The sequence below is a fragment of the Dipodomys spectabilis genome, unplaced genomic scaffold (genome assembly GCF_019054845.1).
Source record: "Dipodomys spectabilis isolate Male_0828 unplaced genomic scaffold, ASM1905484v1 ptg000095l, whole genome shotgun sequence".
Classification (NCBI taxonomy): Eukaryota; Metazoa; Chordata; class Mammalia; order Rodentia; family Heteromyidae; genus Dipodomys; species Dipodomys spectabilis.
In genome coordinates, this window is record NW_024870772.1 from 15111040 (window position 1) to 15136613 (window position 25574).

At 34.9% G+C, this 25574-nt stretch overlaps 1 pseudogene; it reads left to right on the top strand.

Moving 5' to 3' along the window:
• Positions 1–9606: 9606 nt before the first annotated feature.
• LOC122112610 lies at positions 9607–10031 on the top strand (annotated as a pseudogene).
• The last annotated feature ends 15543 nt before the right edge of the window (positions 10032–25574 follow it).

Genomic DNA, 25574 nt, shown 5'->3' on the forward strand with positions numbered 1-25574 from the left:
ACAAAAATGCCTATAAAGAAATTTTATGTACGATATTGTGCAGATTTTTCTAATTAATTATTCTTATTATATTATTATACCTTATCATCTTTCTGCTAATAAACATCTGGACCTCTATTTGTATTTGGAGGAAATTAGAAAGGTGAACAAATATAACAACAACAAAAGCACCCACAACAAAACAATTTAAGCCCTACATATCAATCCATTGTATTTTTCTTACTTAGGTACTCTAAAATTCTTTTACCTATGTAAATACAAACATATTTAAATAATCATTCTTTTGACAAAACTGTATCATGATGCTAGTTGCCATTTCATTTTAGATTGGCAATTAATTTTTAAAATAATAAAGTTAAACATCTATTTATGTATTTTAACAGAGAACAGAATAGCATTTGTTAATTTTCTGTATAATGATAAGAAATTAAGCAAATAAGTTTCTGGTGTTTTTATTACTTCTGATTTCTTCTTTAGTGAAGACTTATGATATATTCATATTCTCACTAGTGTCTTAAATATGCTAAATTTATGTCAGTATAACCCATTACCTCGATAAAAAGCAAAGTAAATAAATAATCACATATTTGGATGATGCATTTTAGTAGATCTGACTAATTTGTGTCTATTTTATATATAGTCAAATGCTTACTTTCCTTTCACATTCCGTGTGAATTAAATATTAGTTCAGTTTAACTGAAATAATCAAAATACACTTTTAGATGATTGTATAATTAAACATTGGTTTATCCAATGAAAGCCAAAATGCAGAACAGAAACAAAGTAACTTTAGAGGTATTATAATATTTTTCATTAATGCCTACGTGCTAATTCATTTGCAGTATCAAATACACTGTACCATGGTTTCCAAACATTTCCAGAATTGTACTATCTTCTGGACTTAGATTGCTATCCTTCTTCGGTCCAGGCCATCTTCAGTTCTTAGACAAGTATAGCTACTTAAAAAACATCCTTACTAGGTCTGGCTCTTCATGGTTATTTATCCATTCAGTAATTACACTGTATGTGTTCTTCTTAATGCTTATTGTATTCCAATAATTATGATTTTTCTCTTAAAAGTTTTATAAATCTTTTATTAAGAGAAAGGTTCTGTCTCTGTTCTGTGTCGGTCTGTCTGTCACTCTATATACATAATAAAAATGAGTTTTTCTCTCCTCTGATCCCTTCAACTCCGATTTTCTGCAGAAACACAAATAATGTAGATTTTGTTTAAGGTTTGCTTTAGTTATATTTTGTAAATAGTAATGTAACAATAGTTTTATACAATACCTGGTCAATAGATAGGTCAAGAATCTAGGCTTACTTATTTTCTCAGAGCCTCACAAGGTTCCAAACAAATTGTTGGCTATGATGGCCCTCCCATTTGAAGCTTGACTTTGGAATTATTTCCTTTAACTAGTTGATAGAAATTGGTTTCTGATAACCTGGTAGATACAAGGGCCAATATTTCTTGCTGTCAGCCCAGAGACTCCTCTATATCCTAGTTGGTTGTTTGGGGAGGTTGCCTTGTTTCATGCCACATAGCAATTCCAAAAATGGCTACTTGTGCCTTCAAAACCATCAAGGGAGATAGATAGCTTCTAATATAATCAATATTATACATATTTGTACAATAATAGGAAAAATGATATCTAATCACCCTTGCATTAACCTAGTGATTGAATAACTCTGTATTTGCTAACTCATAAGATCACAAAATGGGACAGATATCAGATATTGAAGACTTTGGGCCCCTCCTTAGGTTGTTTATGGTAAGATTGTCACATCTGTTATTCTGACTGTAGTAAAAGATTTTCCTCAGATACCAGCCTGGCTCCATTTTCTCACTGGAGATCAGCATTCAAATAGCCATTTATCAGAGACACATCTTATGGTTCCACAGTCAGTAACCTCCAAACAATTTAGCCATTTGTTAGTGGTAATTATCACCAGAGAGTACATATTTGTATTGGGTTTAACTCTGTAGAAACAAGTTTTATTTAAGGAGCTTTATTCTCAGATATAGCTCCACCTGCTATAATCATTTTAACCATAAGAAAGGAAGATATCAAAATGAAATCATTGATCAAAATATAGAAATATAAAATTTCACTATATGCATTAATACTATCCTCATATAGCTGTTTTGAATTATTTTAAAAGAAATTTTTAATTAATTTTAAGAAATTTTAAGTATCAGTTTCCTCAGTTATATTAGCCACATTTCAGAGGTTAGTATTCCACTGACCTAGAGCCAACCATAGTGGCCCACCTTGCTATGGGAATCACTCTACTACTGTAGACATTTCTACCCATTAGTACTACTTTTTTTTCTATTTCTTCTCTTCCTAACAGATTTTAAAATTCCAAGGAGAATAAACTCTGTTTCAGTTATGTTTATGTCTTGGATGTCTACTCTAATATAAAGAGCTTAGAAGATTTTAAAGGAACTTTTATTAAGTAAACAGATTGGGGGGGAGGGCAAATAATTCAACACACACACACACACACACACACACACACACACACACACACCAGGCCAAAAAAAGAAATCATCCTAAAACTGCAATGAATTATTTAATAAACAGATATAACTTTTTTTTATTATACTTCTGTATTAGCTTGGGGAAGAGCATTAAAATTTTCCACACCACATCCTGACTTTTATTTTGGGAACAAGACATTCTCACAGAAACTTGTCAAACACAGTACTGTGAGCATAAACAAAGAGGAATGCATAACAATAACTTTTCAAGAACTACACATTTTGTTCTCTTTTAAGAGATCATAGTGATAGACCAAATCATGTTTGCAGTCTGGTAGGTCTGCAGCAATAGGATTGTTTCATCTTGTTCCATCCGAGGAAGTTCATCATCAAATCCGTAGGATCTTTCTGTTCAAAAGATTGCCACAGAAAACATCACTGTAATATTTGAGAAGAATAAAGCTTTTTTTGCTGGTAAGTAATAGCCTACCAAATTTTAAGAAGTATAGATCTTTGCACAGTGAACTTGGCATAAAATTGAAATACATGATGTAACAAATATTGCTGGAAGAGCACTTAACAACAAATATAGCTAACATGTAAAATATATATGTCTATACTACTAAAATTACATGAGAAAAAATTGTGTCTATATTATTGATAGTGGCAAACCACAGTGCTGAGTCTTCTTTTGTAATTTTTATTCCTAAGACTTAAATATGAATTACTGAACTTGTATTTTATTCTTCCATTCCTGTGATAAGTAAAAAGTGACTGATAATATATTCCCAATATTTTAGGCCCCAAACTATGAGACTATTACTAGCAGAAAAAGGCAATGCATACATAGGAAACAAATGCAATCAAATCCTTTGAATTAGCATTAAGTTTATATATGGAAACAAATATCCTATGAAAATTATAATTAAAAATAAATGAATCACTTGTCCTAGAATTACATTATTTTTGTTTTTTGCCTTCCACTAGGAGTCTATCCTTTGCAGGAGGCTTTGAAGTATGATATTTATATGTGTGTTGCATATGTTTGAACCTTATTTCGTTTCTTTAAGGAAAATCTGCTGTGCTGAATATGTAAGGATAGAAATTAACATTTAATGTTTTTTAATGAAGGACATATGCTGAGATTTTTATTATCATTATGGGTAAGGCTGAAATTTTCATTTATTAGTTGTGTAACCTACTGGTTATTTTTTTTTCAGTCAGACAACTGTCATCATCAGATTTATTTAAACTACACAGAAAAATAAAGAACTTTGGGACAATAACTATCCACACAGTGTTTCTTCTTAAATTATAGTTATTTAAATATTGCCAATTTATGTGCCATATGCCAGTAAACCTAGTAGCATATTTACTCATTTTAGTAGATATAAGTCTTTTGCCAAATCTATGGTGTTGACTTCTTATATTTTCCATGAAATATTTTAGAGAACAAATGTATATTCTTTATTTTTCCCTGAGAGAACGTGACTTGCTAGAAAAGGTAAAGTATGGATATTGGATGAAAAACGTCTTTAAGTAGGGGGTAAAAATGCTTGACAAGAAATGTACTCATTACCTTACTCATATAACTGTAACTTCTGTGTACATCATCTTTACAATAAAATAATTTTTAAAAAGTCTCTAATTCTCTTTTCTTTGCATCTCTGCAATGCCATCATAAGCCAAAAGGAACGTTTTAGTTTATTTTTTTAAGTACCCTCATATCCTCTTCAATATTTTATTTTCCTCTTGGTAACTAAAAAAGGCAGAGTAACTCTATAGACAGAGTCATTTGATCTCATTGAGCATATTCAGGATGTTTATCCAAGGGCTGAAACCAGCTTCTCTAGCATGGGCTCTCCACAGCCTTCTCCCCTAAAGTGGGAGCCAGAGGGAGAGGAAGAACTCAGCCTTCTCCAGCAGGCTTAGAAGAGCATGCATGGAGTCTGCTGAAGGCAGGGCATGAAGACCAGCGGCCACTCTTCCTTCTGACAGGTAGCTGCAGCTTAGGCCTGAATTCATTCACCCTCTCTTGCCCAGGTCTCTTGCCCAGGCTATGTAAAGAGATGGGCTTGGTCCAGAAGGGACCCTGTGAGAACATACCCTTTCAACCTTGGAAGACTGCCACCCCCTCTCAAAACTGTGGCATTAAACAGAGACTAGGAGCTTCCCATTTCTCCTAACAGCAGGTTGCATGGCTTTCAATTCATCTTTCCCAAACCCAGATAGGTGTTGTCCACCCTGTCTGTATCAGACTGTGTGTATGGAGTGCCTCCACTAATTTACATGGCTTTCCATGCATTTTCCTTCCATGAGTTTTCCCGCCTTCCCCGGCCCCCCTCAATCTGGTGGTCTCCACTGCTTAGGGGCCACCACCTGGTGTGACCACATGCTGGGGTCATTGGGGATGAGGAGTGAGGCTCATGGCTTTCAGGTAGTCTTGAGATTTTTATTTCTGCCCATATAATCCATCCTGCAGAGATAGCTAGCTTTGTAAGCACCATGTATTCCCTCTGCCCCCATGGCTGCTGGTGTAAATAAAGGGGCCTACTCAGTCTCCTTACTATGTTATTGGAGTAGAGCAAAGCCATACTCTTAATGTCACAGGAGGTTCCATAGCTACAAAATAGAAAATTATTCAATTGTACTCCATTCATGAACCCTAGAGGTAAGGGTTTAGAGCTCAATGATCCACACCCAGATCTTATCCTTGGAGCTGGTAAAGGGTAGCATGCTGTCTGAGGACCAGCACTCTTTCAGCCTCAGTCGTATAGTAGCAGTTGTGGCATGGCCTTTGCCAGAGCAAGAGGTTTGGCCTTGTGCACAGTCCCCTTCTATGATTGAGCTCTATAAAAGACTATTAAAAGTGCAGCCAGCACCTGTGGCTCATGTCTATAATCTTAGCTACTCTGGAAGCTGAGAGCTGAGGATCTGGATTCAAAGTTAGCCTGGTGCAGTTAAGTCCTGGCAATTAACAACAACAACAGCAGCAGCAACAGAAACAACAAAAGCCATAAGTGGCACTGAAGCTTAGGTAGTAGAGTGATTGCCTTGTGCACAAAAGCTCAACAACAGTGCCTTAGACCTTGAGTTTAAATCCCAGGATAGACAGGATAAAAGGAAAGAAGAGAGGGGAGTGGAGGAGAAGGGACAAAAGGAGAATGAAGGAGAGGGGATGGTAAGGGAGAGTAGAGAAGAAAGGAAGGAAGTAGGAAAGAAAAAAGAAAGAAAAAAAGGAAGGAAAAGACAAAAAAGGAAAGATGAAAGATTTTTTTCCCCAGAGATCTCTTTGGTTTCTTGAATTTAATATCTGACTTATCTAAGGTAGTTTTTCTCTTATGTGCTTTATTCTTATAATATTTGAACCCATGATCTGCAAAAGGAGTCACCAACACACAGTCAATCAGGCTAGGAATCTTTTATTAACCATGACAACTGACCTCACCTATACCAAGACAGTGAAGACCAGCCCTGAAGACAAATAGTTCAGAGTATTTACAGGGGAGATCCTCAGGAAGCTGAGGGGAGGTAAGGGGGTGGCACTCGCAGGTGGTCAGTGGTAAATTAGTGATTACAAAAGGCATCAAACCAAAGTAAGGTGGCTGGCCCAAACAATTTCCTGCAGAAATCCTGGTGCCCAGGCAGGAGATGGAGGTTGTGCACCCAGCTCCAAGACCTGGAGGTGGGTGGGGCAAGCCTTCCTCTGAAGTGCAGCTACCTGGCTCATTGGGTATGAGCTAGGAGTGCTCTGCTTTACAGAAATGCAGGTATCATACCCTTAGGAAAATATTACCTCCCCAAATAGTGGAAATCATTGATAGATCTCCAAAGGGCCTACAAGCTATCCTTAGAAACGCAGATGCCTAGTGCAGCCATCCTGGTGCTTAACTCTCTACTTTGCTTGAGCCTTTATCTTTGAAAGTCAATGTTTGGAACGCTCTTCCACTTGAGCCACAGTGCCACTTCTGGTTTTCTAGTGGCTTATAGGAGATAAGAGTCTCACAGACTTTCCTGCCCGGCTGGCTCGATCCTCAGATCTTAGCCTCCTGCGTAACTAGGATTACAGTTGTGAGTCACCAGCACCTGGTTTGTTCCTAATCTTAATCAATACAAATGGCCAAGTTTCAGTAACTGTCAGACCTCAGTCTTGTTCTATTCCTAGGGTCTGTACCTATGTTTCTCTGGTTACCTGGTACATGTTAGTCCCAGTTAAAATTCCTTCTTCCTTGGTCTAATTAATACCCTATCTACTTAATTTTTACCTGGTCCTAACAATTTCAGAATTTCACAATTTCAGAATGTCACTGAAATACTGTAAGAAATATCATTAAATCTGAATATTCCTTTGAAGAATGTGCACATTTCAACAATATTCTTTAAACCTTTAAAGCACAGTTATCTTTCCATTTATTTCTAGCATCAACATTTCATAGTTTATATAATGCACATCTTAGGCCATTAGTTGAATTCTCTATTGGTGTTCCCTTTTAAAATATCATATTTGTTAAGAGTCGTCATAAAATGATGAAGAGAAAGTTACATTTCATCTGAATACAGGAGCATGCAGTTCAGGAGGACCATCTTCCAAATCTAGTTCCTTGGGGCCAAGTGTCCTGAAAACACAGGAGAGGGAAGCTTCTGTCAAGCAAAAAGACTCGTCCTACGACTTAGCTCAAGCTAAAAAGAAGAAAAAGAAGTCTGCACTGGATGAACTTATGAAGACTGAAGAGGAAAAGAGAAGAATATTGGTCCCCAATTGCGCTGCAGCCTGAAGTCATTGTAAAGATTATAACCAAAAAAAAAAAAAGAGATAAATATCAAAAAGGGTATTGTTAAGGAAGCAATTGACAAGTATAAAGCTGTAGTAAAGATGATTGATTCTGGAGATAAGCTGAAACATGACCAGGCTCATTTAGAGACAGTAATTCTGGCACCAGGAAAAAATAATTCTAGTTTTAAATGGAGGCTACAGAGGCAATGAAGCCACCCTGGAAATCATCAAAGAGAAGAGCTTCTCAGCCACTATCATCATCAAAACTGGGCCTTTAAAGGAATGGAGGGTTGAAGAAATTCAATATGAAGACATATCTAAACTTGCCTGCTTTAAAATTTGTTAAAATACATTAAAATGATTCTAAAGCATCAAATTGATATTTGCCTAAGTATTGAGACCCTACTGTGTTGGGTATTTCTTTTGTATAAAACTAATGGTTTTATTTAAATATTGTATATTTGTGTAAACTTTGGGTGCTTTATGATCTCTGTGCGCAAGAGTGTACATATGTTGTATATGTATGTATATGTACACATGTTTGAGATAAAAAACTCTCAAAATGATATAAAAATGGATGAGTTTAAGTCTAATCTCCAAGGGAGGTCAACAATTTGGACAGTACCAAATGTCTGTAGGATTATTACATTAACAAGGAAGTTAAAAGGTATTCTAAATAAAAACAAAACAAAACAACAACAACAAACTCCTGTTCTAATGCTTAAGGCTATTTGTACTGTAATCAAGTTAACCCTCTTAGCAAAAAAGCATTGAGAATTTAGGATTTCTCTCCACTGCTAAAATTGGGGGCTAAGTGTCAGAAATTTAAATGTAAAGGTTTGTTGACCATAGCCAAAACATTGCCTATTCTGGGTGTCTGAACTGCTTGGTTTTTCAGCCACAGATTAAACAAGGCTCAGAGATTAGGAAGGCCCTGTGAACCTAACTTCCTGGGTGAGGGGTGATCTGGCAAAAGGTGAGTTCAGCTGGTCCATGCATGTTTGGACAGAGTGGTGGGAGGGAGTCCATGCATGGTAGAAGAGGGTAAGTTGGCACAAAGGCAGTTTATCTAACCCTAAGGGGTCAAAAGTGTACATGTATATGCCCAGTCTGTGAGATGGGCCAATGGATGCCCATCTTCATCCTGTCTCTTTCCTTGCAGATGGACCCTGGAAACCTGATGGTAAAGTGGGTGATGCGATTGCTTTTTCTAAAACTTTCCCCTGGGATACATTTAAATTGGAAAAAAAAAAAAAAAAAAACTTTAAAAGGAATGTTAAAGAAGTTTATCTGGAGGTAATTTGGTTTCAATGCTATCTTGCAATTAGATGTGTTTTTCAAAAGGCATAAAAATGCTAAGTTTGGATTCGTGGTACAGTGCTATTGCTTGTAATTCTTGCATTAAAACTTGTCATTTGAGTTTAAGAGTTTTCTAAGAGTTAAACTCTGACTGCAAAAAAAATAAGTGGCCTAATTTTAAACAAGAAAAAGGTAATAGGTGTTTCCCAGTGTTTCAAAGGGTCATTTAAATGCAAATTAAAGTGTCTTTGGGAGAAGATATTAAAACCAGCATCCCTTGTGTAAAAATTCAGGAAGTAGTAGGAAGTGACCGGCTTATTAGACAAAAGGAATTTGGAGGTAAAATTGTCCTAAATGTTTCAAAAGGAAAAATTAGGATTACCAAAAATGATTGTTTAATTTCTATTTCTGTTTGCCGTTATAGAATTTTTTTTTTTTTTTTTTTGTGTCAGTCATTGGGCTTGAACTCTGGGCCTGGTCACTGTCCTTCACCTCTTCAGCTCAAGGCTAGATGCTCTATCACCACTTGAACCACAGTAGCACCACTGGCTTTTTCTGTTTATGTGGTGCTGAAGTATCGAACCTAGGGCCTCATGCATGTGAGGCAAGCACTTTACCACTGAGCCACTTTCCCAGCCCCCCCTTAAAGTTTTTTTTTGGGTAGCAGTTTCTAGCAGGCCCACAATGAAGACAGAGGATTTTTTAAATTTTTTTTAAAATTTTTTTGTCGGTCGTGGGGCTTGAACTCTGGGCTTGGTCTCTGTCCCTGCACTCTTCAGCTCAAGGTGAGTGCTCTACCACTTGAGCCACAACCGTACTTCCAGTTTTCTAGTGGTTTATTGGAGATAAGAGTCTCACAGACTTCCCTGCTCGGGCTGGCTTTGAACTGTGATCCTCAGATCTTAACCTCCTGAGGAGCTTGGATTACAGGTGTGAGCCACCAGTGCCCACCTGACAGAGGATTCTTACATGTTTGTTAGATGTAATTTTGGCCCTTAATAAATTCCAGCTTGGTACAGCTCCAGCTCTGGTTGCATGTGGGAACAACATGGCAGACCATGTCCAAGATATGGTGAGCTCACTTGAAAATCAGTTTTGTAATGCAATTGGAGTGTTGCACGTGAGTGGTCACCTGCTTCATTTAATAACATTCAATCAGCAATTAACAAGGACCAGCCAGCTAACCCAGTACTGATTGCACAGACAGCAAAAGACAATGATGTTTTGATAAATTCTTTACCCAGTGAAGAATCCACAGCTGTATTATAGATGCTAGCTTGTGTAAACTGGAGGAAGAGAACCATGAAGCTGGAGAACATTGCTTATTGAAGAAACTTTCTTCTGGGAAAGATCCAGACTGCACTGGCTGACCTTGCTCAGTCCCAGCAGAAGACAACTATTGGGGCCCACACCCAGCTTTCCCAACTACTAGCACTGCCACACCCTGGATTAAGCATTATTCACCATAACTAAGATATGGAACCAACCCAGATGCCCCTCAGTAGATGAATGGATCAAGAAAATGTGGTGTATATATATATATATATATATATATATATATATATACATACATACATACAATGGGATTCTATGCCTCCATCAGAAAGAATGACATTTCCCCATTTGTAAGGAAATGGCAAGACTTGAAAAAATTATAGTAAGTGAAGTAAGCCAGGCCCAGAGAAACATAGGTACCATGGTTTCCCTTATTTGCAATAACTAGTATGTCTAGGACAGCGTAAATATGAGAAGCTAAGATAATGCTAAACATGATGAACCCCAAGATAGGAACAAAAGAGGTTTTTAATCTTTGCTGCTATTCTTTTTAATGTACTTATAATGTATTGTATGATTTTTTTGTTTCTTTTGTATGTTCTTCCCCTATGATAAAACCCCTGTTTTCACTGTATTTGATTACAGTGCACTGCATCTTGTATATACATTTTTTTTTCTAATTTAGGGAGGAGAAGGGAAATAACAAAATGCTGAAATTAGGATACAGGATGACTCATTGCAATAACGAGATGTACAAGACACTCTGTTGAAAATGAACTTTACAATTCTGGATGGGGGGAGGGAGGAGTTGGAGAAGTGAGGAGGAGAGGGATAGTAGGGAAGGAGTTAACAATGTCTGATAGCAAATGTACTCATTACCTTACACATGTAATGTTAACCCCTCTGTACAGTATAATTAATAAATAAATAATTAGATAAATAAATAAATATATAAAACTGTCTGGTCCATACCATTAGCATTCTGCAGCAGATATACCAGCACAGCATAGCATATCAACCTCTCACAAGTACTGCTTTTTAACTATTTTTTAAAAATGGGGCCTGAACGCTGGGCCTAGGTGCTGTCCCTCAGCTCTTCAGCTCAAGGTTAGCACTCTACCACTTGAGCCACAGCACCACTTCTGGCTTTTTCTACTTATGTGATGCTGAGGAATCGAACCCAGGGACTCATGCATGCAAGGCAAGCACTCTACTACTGAGCCATCTTCCCAGTCCCCTTTCAGCTATTTTTAATTCTCTCTTCATTGTTGATAAATAAGCTTATAAAATCCTGATGAAATCTGCTTTAATCCCCCCAAACCCACAAAAAAAAAATAACCCAAATAGAAACAAGAAAAGAGTTGTCATAAGATGTTTTTTCTGTATTTTTTGCATCGATCATATAATTTTCCTTTCATCTTGTTTACCATATTTGTTTTTGAATGTTCAACTAATTTGATATCCCAGTAATTAATCTTATTATGCTAAAAAAATGAAAGAGGATGGGGTTTTATCATGCTACAATTTCAAATACATTTTACATAGAAGAAAGCACTCTATTTTTCAAGAAAAATATTGATAAAGAAAATGGCAGATATAGACTTAGGTTTTGTCTCAAATTTAGGAAGAGTTTATTTCTGGAAGTTTTCATGTGAGCAGCATTTCTGAGCACCATTTACCATGGATTACTGGAACAGCAAACCACAGATACAGGGTGATTTTACACAGCGTAACTGATCCTAGAAATCAGCACATATCAAAGACAATACAGATGCAACATTTGCTTTTTCCCCATATATATTGAAAGATAATTCTTTACAAATAATTTTAATTCTACTTTTGGGTTCTTTATTAGCCCTAGTAATGCATAGCTTCTTACTGACAAGCCTACAGAAAAACAAAAGGAATCATGTTTGAATTAAATAAAGAGACCTAATTCATTATAATAAGCAAAGACACTGGTCTATGAAAGTATGAAAATTCACTGTTTACTTATATTTGAAAGTAAGCCGGGGGGGGGGGGAGGATGATGCAAAAGAAAATATATACGTAATTTGAAAGAACAGACCAACAAGCAGTATGAACAATGAAGTAGAAGAATGAGAGATTTGAGGGGATTAAATCTGAATTTTCTTCAGTGATTGGATTTTGTCAACTTATAGAAATGTTCTTTTCATTCAAGAGCAGAATTAGGTTGAGGTTTTCAGATGACTATTGTTCATCCAGTGAATATTTGCAAGGTAATTCAATACAATTTGAAAACAAATCAAAACTGATTTCCAGATTAGGATAGAGGATAATAAGTTTTACTTAAAAATAACATTAGATTCATCATCTGGCTGTCAATGCAAAGATACTGAAGTCTCTGTTTTTCCATAATTTCTCTCCCTGTCCAGAACTCTTATTTGATGCCAAGTAGAAACACTAATTACTAATCACTCTCTTATTTTATGACTCTTAAAGACTTCAGTGTAATCAACAATATGAAATGAAGCAGGAAAATATTATTGAAGATATAATTTCTATAAATAATTCAAGAAATAGATATAGTTTTTCATATGTCAAAAGTATTTAATGTAATATTTAATGGACAACTATGGAAGAAAATATGATGATCCTTGAAGCTGAAAGTGAATGTCAGCAGATCTGGAATTTTATCACCAGATAATGGACTCTGATTATCCAAAAATGCACAGTCACAGCCAGAGCACAGTTTCAAAATTATTGATCTTTTCACAGAATTCTTTTGAAATGACTTTATTTAAGATTCAACAAATGACCGTAGTAGAATTGAAAACGAGGTTCAGGCCACATACAGAAATTTACTTTGTTGTTATAAAAGTACATATTTTGATTGGCTCAGACTAGCTCAGAAAAGTAATCTCTGTAATTTAAAAGGTGTTAGAAGACACTTTAAATAATATGCTTTATGAATTAAATAGTTTGTAATTGGCAATGCATTACCTGAACGATTTTCTCCTGATTATAACCCATTATTAATTCCTAACTGAAATTTGTTTCATAAGAATCCACTGGCTTTTAGTAAGGTAACGTTCCTTATTATTATCAACATTGCTGATGAAAGGTTTTAGATAATACAGAATTTGGAATTAAATTTACACATGGACTACAATCTCTTTTATATATAGATATAGAAACCACGACAGAATTATCATGCTTTTCCAAGAAGTCTATTGTAATTTTAAAATAATTCCAAGATATTCATTATAGTTTAGTGAAAAGCATTGTGACTACTTTTAAAAAGTACTGCATTTTTCCTTACTGTTGTTGGAGGAGATGGTATTGCTTGTTTTGCTTCTTTTTGTTTGTTTCTTTTTTTGTCTTGTTTGTTCATCTAATTTTGGGGGGTGAGGGAATACAGAAGTGGAGGAACAAAGGATAAACAAATGCAGCAGTGATACTCAGTAGGCTGATCCAATGCTGAAAATGAATTGTATGTACATCCTGTGGCTGGGGACAGGAGGGGGAAATCAGGAGGGAGTGAAGGAAGAGATGGCATTGCACAAAAAGAAATGTACTCATTACTTGGCTAATGAAAAGTCAGGTACCTCTGTACTTAATCTTAATGATAGAAATAAAAGTTTGTAAAAGGGCTGGGAAGGTGGCTCAGTGATAGAGTGCTTCCCTTGCATACATGAGGCCCTGGGTTTGGTTCTTGAGCACCACATAAGCAGAAAAAGCTGGAAACCGCACTATGGCTCAAATGGTAGAGCGTTAGCCTTGAGCTGAATTGCTGAGGGACAGCACCCAGGCCCAGAGTTCAGGCCCCAAGACTGACAAAAAAAAAGTTTGTAAGTATGTATAACCAAAAAAAAAAAAAAAAACAACATTGCATTTTAAGATATTTATTTCTATCCATGTGATCTGAGAAACTTCCAATCAGGAACACATGACTGATACAGAAATCTAGAAAAAAAGAATTGATAATGGTAAAGATACAAAGTTATCAAGTGACTCTTGAATTACCTACAGGTATATTATTTTGTAATATTCTTCATCTATGTCAGCTGCTGTCACTTTTGGTTATTGAACATATCCTATCTGGAAAGACTTGCTTTCTAACTCAACCACATTTTGGCAGACAATACAATAGCATGATGTACAGTGCTTTGTAGACAGATAATCAATACAGACCATGCTTCAAAAGATTACTTGAAAGAATTGTTCTTTAATATAAAAAAGTCAACTGAATACTTGTTAGTACCTGGAAACAGAATGTATATATGTTTGAATCCTGTCCAAGCATGTAACGTTATATATTTAGAATATATTTTAACTGAGACAAAAGGAAATCTTCATGTGAATACATGCTACATACACTGTTGACAAAATATTTGCTAATTAGAAATGTAACTGCACACTGAAATTTCATCAAAAGAAAATTTCCTTAATTTGTAGTAACTAGAATATGTCTACAATATTCTTAACAGGAGATCTCAATATCCCAATTGTTAGGTGCATAAAGCTATATCTAATGAAGTATATTAACATGAACTACAAGATTTGGCATATCTTATTACGTACTGTATGCAGTTATTGTTTTTTGTATCCTTCATCTTGTATATATATTTATCCAGTCCACGGAAGGGAAAAGGAATCACAGAAACAGCAGGACAAAGGATGATCTTATGCAACAAGGATACTCACTAGACTCTATGTTGGAAATGAACTATACAACTTGGGGAGGAGGGGAGGAAGGAGGGGTAAGAAAGAGAAAGTGAGATAGGGGGGTAGCAATGTTTAAAATGAAATGTACTCATTACCTTACTTATGTAACTGTAAACCCGTTCACGACCGGTACAATAAAGATATAAAGAAGGAGGAGAAGGAGGAGGAGGAGGAGGAGGGGGAGGGGGAGGGGGGAGGGGGAGGGGGAGGAGGAGGAGGAGGAGGAGGAGGAGGAAAAGTAGGACTGATGCATGGCCTTTTATACAGAATAAACTGTGAGCTGACATTAATATTATGAATATATAGTAACTTAAAAATGTAATCCTTTTAAATATGGCAAAATAACATTTGAAGTGGTGCTAAAAATAAAAATTTATAATTTATAATATTTTTTCTATTTTTGATATAACCAATATTCTATTAAATTCTGCTATCAAGTGTATTTGGCTATGATTATACTCGTACACCATTTACAAAATGAAGTAAATCCTAATAACTCAATTTCAGATTTTGTAAGAAATAATCACAATGATTTTTTTCTCCTTTCTTTTCCTTCCTTCCTTCTTTCCTTCCTTCCTCCCTTCCTTCCTTCCTCCCTTCCTTCCTTCCTTCCTTCCTTCCTTCCTTCCTTCCTTCCTTCCTTCCTTCCTTCCTTCCTTCCTTTTCCTTCCTTCCCTCCCTCCCTCCCTCCCTTCTTTCTTTCTTTCTTTCTTTCTTTTTTTCTTTCTTTCTTTCTTTCTTTCTTTCTTTCTTTCTTTCTTTCTTTCTTTCTTTCTTTCTTTCTTTCTTTCTTTCTTTCTTTCTTCCTTCCTTCCTTCCTTCCTTCCTTCCTTCATTTTTTCTTTTCTTTTCTGTCAGTCCTGGAGGAACTTAGAGCCTGGATGCCAATCATGTGCTTTTTTGCTCAAATCACAGCTCTACTTCTGGTTTTCTGGTGGTTAATTGGAGATAACTGTCTCGTGGGCTTTTCTGCCTGAACTGGCTTTGAACTGCGATCTTCAGATCTTGTCCTCATAAGTAGCTAGGATACATGTGAGAGCAACCGGTGCTCAGTTTACTTTTTGTTTTCCTTTTAAGTTGCCATTGTAAAATGATGCTTTGAAATAAAGCCAAGTGGGAAAAGTTAAATTAAGTATTTCCCTTCCACTTGACATGAGTTAATAAATAAATTCTGAAAACCTGTTTTGATTATTCAGCCTCCTCATTCATCCATCCATCCCACCATCTGTTATTCAAAAAAGAAATATATTAAACATAAACTGTGATAAGCATGGAATAAAGAGAAATATCATATTTTATGTTTATGAAATTAAGATTCTAGAAGGGAAAATAAACATAAAATAGCACCATAATTTTTTTACCACTAGAAGGACATCTATACTATAAATATATTTTATTTGTGCTTCTTAATCCTAATTCATAGTAAAGCAATACAATCCTAGAAATTCCTCCAGTAATTAAGGAAAATAAATCCACTTTATATAAACAAGAAGAAGGCTATTAGACAGAGCATCTACACCTAACTTTGTCCACAAAACTTGGAATGTTTCCAGTACACATTTAGATAATAATATAACTAATAGAAATCATATTTAACATTAAATAATACTTGCCAATAAAGATTTGAGTTTCCAAAGCAATTTGCAGTTAAAATCATAGTTTATCTACTAGATATTGAAACAATAAAATAGTTTATCTATTAGATATTGAAATAATCAAATGCATTTTTATATAGTTTAGTCATGTGCACTCTAGTATATAGTCTATGAATCACATACCTCTTATACTAACATAGTTATGGAAAATATGAAGATATTTATTCCAGTAAGAGCTCCCAATAGAATTAAAGGGATTTAAGGGGTTCCTGTGGATCCACCCTCCATGGTGCCAAATAACCTGAGATTTTTATCCCTACATTGGTGATACTACTTTTACAAATGAGAGGATGTTATGACAACATTTTCTTTATATAGAGAGGTGTTAGGGCTGTATACATAGATTGTTTTTCCACACTGACTCAGACTGAAAATGTTTTTCTCTCACTTTCTCAAAATAATCAAATTAACCACTTATGATATAGCTCAAATGGCTATTTTTAAGTTCCAGCATGATTGTTATATAAAATATTTCTGATATATTGTATCAGATTAACTAGATAAAATAAAAATAATAAAACTTACCTGAACATAGTATAATAAAATTACTTAAAATCATTCCTGTTTGTACTATTTACTTATAATTATTTTATAATTATAAAATCCTCTTTTATTTTAATCTATTATATAGGTTTACTAAAGGTATTTGTGATTTCTTAACACTTGCTTCTGATATTCTTCTTCTGGGGAAGTTATGTTTTGGATTTAATAGTAATACTAAGATGATCTAAATCATAAATTAAACATTAATTACATTATTATATAAATGACTGTGAAGCCCTCTGAGCCTCTTTGGCATCTGTAACTCTCATATCCTCCTCAAAAACAAAAACTCACACTGTGTCTACAACCTGAGAGCTAAGAGCATTGCTTTTTCCACTACACCTTTGTTAAAATGATTTCTTAAAGAATCTTCTCAGTAACTGAACACTTACGAAGTATTCTGGTGTCTGTCAGACTTTCTTCACCTTTGCCATCTGCATAGTCACTTCATCTCCGAACCCATTACATATGATCTATTTAAGTCACCTTTCAGATTTTTGTTTTCTCTGCTCAACATTTTGTATTAACCTTTTTCTGAATCAGGCTCTCTCCTTTTTCCCTCTTTCTTCTTACACTGTAGTGGCTCCATGGAAAATCTCCACATTGAGTGTGCTTTGGCCATTACTGTAGCTCAATGCCAGTATTGTCTGTAAGGTCCTTGGTCATTTGGCAATGTCTGCAGATGATGGTGACTCTAACAACTAAAAGGGGAGTACTACTGGCATCTAGTGGGCTGTTGCCATGACTGTTGCTGAACATCTTATAATGTATAGAGTATCTCCTAGTATAAAACATTAGCTGGCCCCCTATCTCAACATGGCAAGGCAGCTGAAGCTTAAGCTGTTACAAACACCAAACTGAACTATTAGGCAAATACATTAGTACAGCTATGTACAATTCCTGAAGTTCCCTAAACTTCAATTTGTACAACATTTTTCTGTTTTTCTCAGAATTGTATCACAAATTTGCTTTAGAATATAGCAATTTATTCCATAGCCTTAAATCTATACAGATGAATAAATAATATGTTCTTCCAATTGTAAATGCTAATATTTCTAATATCAAACCATTCCACTTACTTTCTCATTTACAGGTGTACAATATATTCCTAGAAAAATTTAAAGGTACATTTCTCCTTTCCTAGTCTCTCATTTCATCTATCTCCGATCTGTAACTATAAGATGTCATTTTTTTCATGCACAAAATTTAGCATCTTATTTTAGTTAAGGTAAATGTTATACTTTTTCTGTATTTTCTTACTATATAGGGCCATATATACATATACACCTTACATCTAGAATGGTCATCTAAAGGTACAATGGCCCATGAAGACTTAGCCTCCCAGATATGCAATTGGAATGTGTTAGAAACATTAAGAAATGGGACTTCAAAACTCAAAGAACCTTTTGGAATATAGATCCCTCTTTTCTTGTCATTGGCTTCCCTACCATCAGGCAAATAGCTTTATTATACCAAGAATTTTTCCATGACATGCTGTATCACCACTAGTTAAAAACAACAGTGTTTATTCACTATGGACTTAAAATTCTTAAAACTAAAAAATGCATTTCTCCTCTTTATAAATTGATTTTCACAGATATTTATTATAGCAAGGGAAGACTGAAAAGGTCATAATGGCTTATTTCTTTGTCTTGCAGTCCTGTCTCTTTGAACACACACACACACACACACACACACACACACACACACACACACACACACAATCTATTCCTCAACAATGCTAAATTATCTTAAAATATATATGCTTCGATCAAACTTTCCTATACTGGCAAATGCTTCTCCTGTACTCTATTTTTTTCTTGTCCCCTCAGCAAGAATATATGAATAATTAAGATTCAGCTAAAATACTGCATCTGAATCAAATTTCCTGCTGAATCATTTGGGTTGTAGCTATTTTAACTACTCCTCATTCTTAACTCTGATTTAGAAATCAATTATTTTCATTTCTGAACGTATCAGTGTATTTGTTTACTTTGTCTATAAATGCTTAGCTGGATACTGACAACTCACCCTTGAAATACTAGCTACTCAGCTGAGATCTGAGGATCATAGTTCAAAACCAACCTGGAAACTAAAGACCCCATTGCCTTAAGTCCAATTTACCACCAAAAAGCCAGAAGTGGTGCTTTTGCTCAAGTAGTAAAGCATCAAACTTTAGTTAAAATGAGCAAGGACAATGCTAGGCAAGCACTCTATTTACTTGAACATCACCTCCAGCCCTTATTAATATCATTATATTTTCCAGATATATCCTCCTGTTTTTGCCCAAAGATCTCCTTGAATCATGATGTCCCTTGACAGTTGAGATTATAGATTCAACTATCAAAACTGACTTGTTTGTTGAGAGAACATCTCACTAACGTTTTGCCTATTACTTATTTATTACTACTATAAATTATCTGTTCTGATTTACTGAATTTTTAATATTCAATTCTTTCTTAAATTCAATTATCTATTAATTATCTGATATGCATTTCTGAAATTTAATTAAAGAGAGAGGACTTAAATAGGTGTTTTGAAAATCAAATTCTTGAAAGAAGGAAAGCAACTCAGATATCATGCAAAATATTTAAGTTTTTTTTGTTTCCTTTCTTGAACTGCCCAGAAGGTATGTTTGACATATCTTGAAGAAGCAGAAACATCACCATAAATATCCATCAGGTAAAGCAATTTTGATCCTATTAGGAGTCCTATGAAAGACATGAAAAGGTAGGAAATATAATTTTAGGTTGAAGACAAAATGTACATGGTGCTTTCATCTGCTTTGAAGTGAAGATGCACAGACAAGAGTGAAAAATCTATTTGATGGTGATACCCTGTAAGAAACTAGAATAACAAAATTGTGTCCCTTAAAAACCAAACTCCAAGATGCTTCAGAAAATTGGAAAATGCCGAGCAGACGGGCAGCACACAAGACAGACATATTGTCTCTGTTAAATACAGTTTCACAGTGACAGACAGAGATCGGCGGCTAAATTTGGTTAAATTATGATGCACAGGGGTCCATACGTTCTACTGCATTACTCATTACAAAACGACAGCTGCATATTTTGAATCAAAAACTATTTTAATGAATAGTTTGGTAGTTACATGAAAATGAGCTCTCTAATTTTTAACAGTACTTTATTTACAGATGTTTTATTTCTAATATTTTGTAATAGCATCTGACCCCTTTATCAATTGACTGAAAACAGACTGTAAACATTACTAACTTCTTTCTCCCGACTCCTCATCTTAAACTGAATTCTCTTCTGTTACACAATGGTTAAATCACCTAAAGCTCTACCCACATGAAAAATTCTCTTCTGCCTTCGGACTACAGAGGAAATCAAAGCCAGTTTACCTTATCCTTAGTTTCTCAAAAATCACTTTCAGAGCTGGCTGAATGGCTGTCTTGGCCTTTGCAGAATTCCTCTTTTTGAATAACAATAAATATCATTATACTTTCTCAATACATATGCAGTCCCATCAGTTCTGTAGTTAGGACCAAAAGTTAGGTGCATCGCACATCTTCAAAGTGGCTGTAATGTATCTCAATAAATGAATACATGTATAAACTAATTCATATAAATGATTACAGAAGTTATTGGTTGAAGGGCTATCCTAACATAATCTAGAATATAAAATTTGTTAATCTGTTAAATCATTATACTTTTGTTTCAGTATACCATTAAGTTAACATCTCCATAGATGAGATAGTTAAAAGTACCACACTCCCAGTACAGCTGTATTTTTCATGTTTGTATATAGGTATTACAACAGAAGTGAAAATTGAATGTTTATATTATAATGTTAGCTAGGAAACTGTGTAGTCACAATGATTTGTGGAAAATAAATTATGAATGCTTCCTGAAGTTACAAAATCTTCATATTAAGGAAAAATACATCTGGAGAAGGAAAAAAATGCAGTGACTAATTTTTGTACTTTGGTGCCCAAACTTAATTTTTGCAAATATTTATCAATTATAAGGTAAATGACTCATTATATAAAAGAAGCATTATTTTCTTTTCTACTGAGTTCTGTGTGTTTCTGGCTGTGTCTGTAGAGGTAGACTAATAGCTGAGGCAGGAACTGTTACAATGGACTGATATTTATTCATTATTTTTTTATATTCCAATTGATTCTATATCATAAGTTTATTAATCCATGAATGTGTGTATTTATATGGTATATTTATATCATTATTTATGTAATGGATCAAAATTATTAGTTTTCATTGTATTTATATTTTTATTTATTCATTTATTTTTTAACTGTAAAAGTGTACAGAGGGGTTACAGTTATACAAATCAGGTAAATAGTACATTTCTTCTTGAACAATATCATCCTTCCCTCTCTCTCTTTCTCTCCCAGTTTTTCTTCTTGTCCTCAAACACAAATTGTATAGTACATTTCAACATAGTGTCTACTGAGTATCTCTGCTGCATTTGTTCATCCTTTGTCCCTTGATGCCCCTTTTACTCTTCCAAAGACAGAAAAATGGACAAACAAGACAAAAAATTTTAAAAAGCCACAAAGAAAAATAAAACCCTCTTGTTTCTACTTTCTGGAATTCATTTTTGTAAATATTATTTTATTTGGTCAGATGCACAGAACTATTACAACTAAGTGATCCTTTCCTTAAAATAGCCTCTTTGGTCTCAAAGGAGGCCTTGGGCTCTATATAACTTACCATGGCCCTTTTCTTTTATTTGTTGGTCATGGGGCTTGAACTCTGAGCCTGAATGCTGTCCCTCAGCTCTTCTTCTCAAGGCTAGCATTCTACCACTTGAACCACTGCACCACTTCCAGTTTTCTGAGTGGTTTAGTGGAGAAAAGTCTCACGGACTTTCCTGACCAGGCTGGCTTTGAACCATGATCCTCAGTCTCAGCCTCCTGAATAGTTAGGATTACAGGTGTGAGCCACCGGTGCCTGGATTCCATATGTATATATATATATATATACATATATATATGTATATATATGTATATATGTATATATTTTATCTAGTATGCTTACTTATAGATGTATAAGGCACATTCTAGTTCCACATATGAGGTAAACCATGCAACCTATGTTTCTTTGGATCTAGCTTACTTTGCTTAATATAATTTTTCTGAAAGTCCTTACATTTCCTTACGAATGGTACAATATCATTCTTTCTGACGGATAAGTAGAATTCCATTGTGCATATACCACTTTTTCTTACTCCACTTGCCAACTGAGGGGCACTTGGGTTGATCCCATAACTTGGCTATGGTTAAACAGTGGCGCAATGAACATGATTGTGCTGGTGACATTAGTGTGCCCTGATTTGTGGTTATTTTGGGAAATGTCCAGGAGTAGGACTGCTGGGCATAGGGAAGATTTATGTTTAGTCTTTTGAGGAATCTCTATACCACTTTCCAGAATAGTTGAACAAATTTATGTTCCCATCAACAGTGTAATAGAGTCCCCTTTTGATCACATCTCCATCAGCTTGCTATTGGTAGTTTTCTTGGTAATGGCCATTCTCACTGGGGAGAAATGAACTCTCAGTGTCTTGATTTGCAATTCATTTATGGCCAGAGATGTTGAGCATTTCTTCATGTGTCTATTGAACAGAATATAAAACCTAGAAATGAGCGCACAGACCTATAGTCCATTACTATTTGATAAGAGAGTAAAAAAAAAAAAAAAAACATAAGTTGAAAAAAAGACAGCCTCTTCAACAAATGGTGCTGGCAAACTTGACTATCCACATATTGAAAACTAAAGTTAGACCCTTATGTACCACTCTGACCCTATGGATATAAGATCTCAAAATAAGTCCAGATACCAAGAAAATATTACAAGAAGGGCAAAGGAAACATTAGGGAATCTAGGCATGAGTTGGAACTTCCAAAGTAAAGATCCAGAATCACAACAAATCAAAGACTGGATAAATGGGACTTCATCAAACTGAAAACTTTCTGCAAGGAAAAGGACATAGGTAACATGATAAATAGAAATCCCACAAAATGGGAGAATTTTTTTTTTACCAGCTATGGATTGGACAAGCCACATATCTAAAATATTCTTAGGGCTAACCCCCCCAAAATAAACTCTTAAAAAAGTAACAAGTAATAATCCAGTTAATAAATGGGCTAAAGACTTAAGGAGATCCTTCTCAGAAGACAACATGAGTGGTCAATAGTCACATGTAGAAGACTTATTTATTTTGCAAGTTAAATTTCAAATGTTAAATTATATGCACATATATATATGAATGCATACATATGTGCATGGATATGTGTTACATATATAGGCTGGTGTATGTATATATGGTACATATGATTGAATATATTTGCATACATATATATATATATATATATATATATATATATATATATATATATATATATATATATATATATATATATACATGCTGGTGCCTAGTACCTGAATCTTAGATGATCAAGGTGCTTGGATCTAGTTCAAAATCAGGCTGTGAAAAAATGTTCAGGACACTCCACCTCCAATTAACTAGCAGTGAATCTGAAGTAAGGCATTGCTTAGGTGGTTGAACACTAGCCACAAGTGAAAAAATATGCCACTGAAAACAATATATAGCTGGATTTTGTTTTGTGTATTCATTTCAGGATATTTAACAAATTTTCTAAATAGGAATAGTAGAAATTGCTAGTTAATTGCCATTATTATTTCTATGCAGTCTTAATTGCGTATATGTGTGTTTCTATTACTCAATTATTCATACTTTCAGATCAGGATATTTTTAATTTTCAGGATGAATGTGTCAGAATCAGTTGTGGTATATAAATTGTCTTCTAAATTATAGTGTTTCAGTGTTTTGTCCCTCTTAGTAAATATATAAAAGATGAAAACCCAGTTCTCAGAGCAGCATCAGTGAATCAAAGACTTACTGAGACTAAGCCACTCCAGCTGTATGTGAAGGAGGTGTGAAAAAATGAAAGTTCAATAATCTAAAAAAGAACTAGTGCCATCAGCACTTTGTGGGATGGTGCTGACTGGGAGCACATAGAGTAGTATTCACTCAGTGGGGGATATTTGCAAAAGCAGTGAGATCTAAGTCTAAACCCTAATCCAAAATTAAAACCCAAGATGTGTCTCATTGCTCCGGAGCCAATGTTTTACTGAACTCTCTTCTCTAGCAAGCCCCCTCCCCCAAGTCTTTGTGCAAGATTTTACCTTCTTTCAAATGTTAAATCTTCATAAACTCTTTACAAAAAATATTATAAAGTTTCATTTTAAAATGCATCTGTCTGGTGATTGCTTCTTAATTTCATGACTTCAACCAGAAAATTGCATATGTTCCATTCTATGAGGTGGCATAGTAATTTGAGTTAAAAATATTTTCAGACTTTCCTGTTTCTTATTATTTTATTTCAGGAGGCATGCAATTTGCAGCATATAGGCACAGAAGTTTCCAGTCCTTAGATTTTTCATGGTAAATGAAAAATCACACACACGCGCACGCGCGCACACACACACACACACACACACACACACACACACACACACACACACACACACACACATATGGGGATTTAAAGGGTTCTTTGTAAATTCCTAACCTATATTTAAACTTTAACAAAATATTTTCTTCAAAACTCAAGAATAGAAAAATACTTGTAGTACAGGTTTTAGTCAGGAAAGTTGAAGATTAAGCCAAATTGGAAGATTAAAAAGTAAGACAATTTCCAATTACATATGATATGATTTATTTTTCTTTTGTAATAGACATGCAATAGGTCCACATATTATTGTTTAGAATACAATGTTTTGATAAATTATGGTATCAATGTGTGTATAAACATATCTATAATTTCATACATTTATCTTTCTTTCTTTTTTCTTTTGGTGGTTCTCTACTTGAATTGAGGGCTTCATGGTAGACAGGCTGATTGTACGAGGCTGATATTCTACCATTTGAACCACAACTCTAGCCTGATTTTTTATTGGTTAATTGGAGATAGAATCTTTAAGACTTCTTTATCTGGGGAGAGTTTCAATTACAATCTCCTGAGTAGCTAGAATGATAGGCACGAGTCTCTCTTAACAGTGAGAACAATCTTGTAATCAACACAAAATAAGGAGACTCACTTAGACTCACCTAGGAATAATCATCAGATTATTCCTCCTAGCTCACTTTGATGTTTACCTACTGAAAAGTCTCTCTATCCTTTTCTTCCTTCTCCTTCCCCTCAACTCATATCCACTATATTTGTCTGCACTTCTATGATATCAGTGTCTAAATCTTCCTGAGCTGGTAGCAGTAAAGGGATGAGCCACTAGCAGTGGACCCTAAACACACAGGTTAAAACTTCCAACTGATAAAATTAAGCATATCCAAGGTAATCTCACTAATTAAAAATTAAATGATTAGCGACCCCCAAAATACTTTCCTACAAACAAGTTAGTGTGTATTTGAGAATATGGAAGAAGGTCATTTCCTGTTCTGTGTGCCTGCTTCTTCTTCTGTAGTCCATCTTACCCACACAAGTTAGAAATGGAAATTCTGAGAAACAAGTTCAAACTAGCTAGTAAAAGCTATAACATAAAGTCATCTCTGAATACCTGTGTGATCACTGAGGAAAGGCTATTTCATTCTCTGTTCCCAAAACTCCCTTTCATTCTACATGCTCTTGACAAGTGAGAAGGAAAAGAGAAATCAATTGAGATAATTACTCTTGGAGGACCACCAAGTCTGACTCATATGTCCTGGGAAACAGGACTAGCTATTGTTATCTAAAAGAGAATCTGCTTCCTATGTGCAAGTTAAATAAGTTATTCCTTATAATGCTAATCATGCAAGTACAAAGTGAGCTAATCTAATTATGTTACTGCTTATA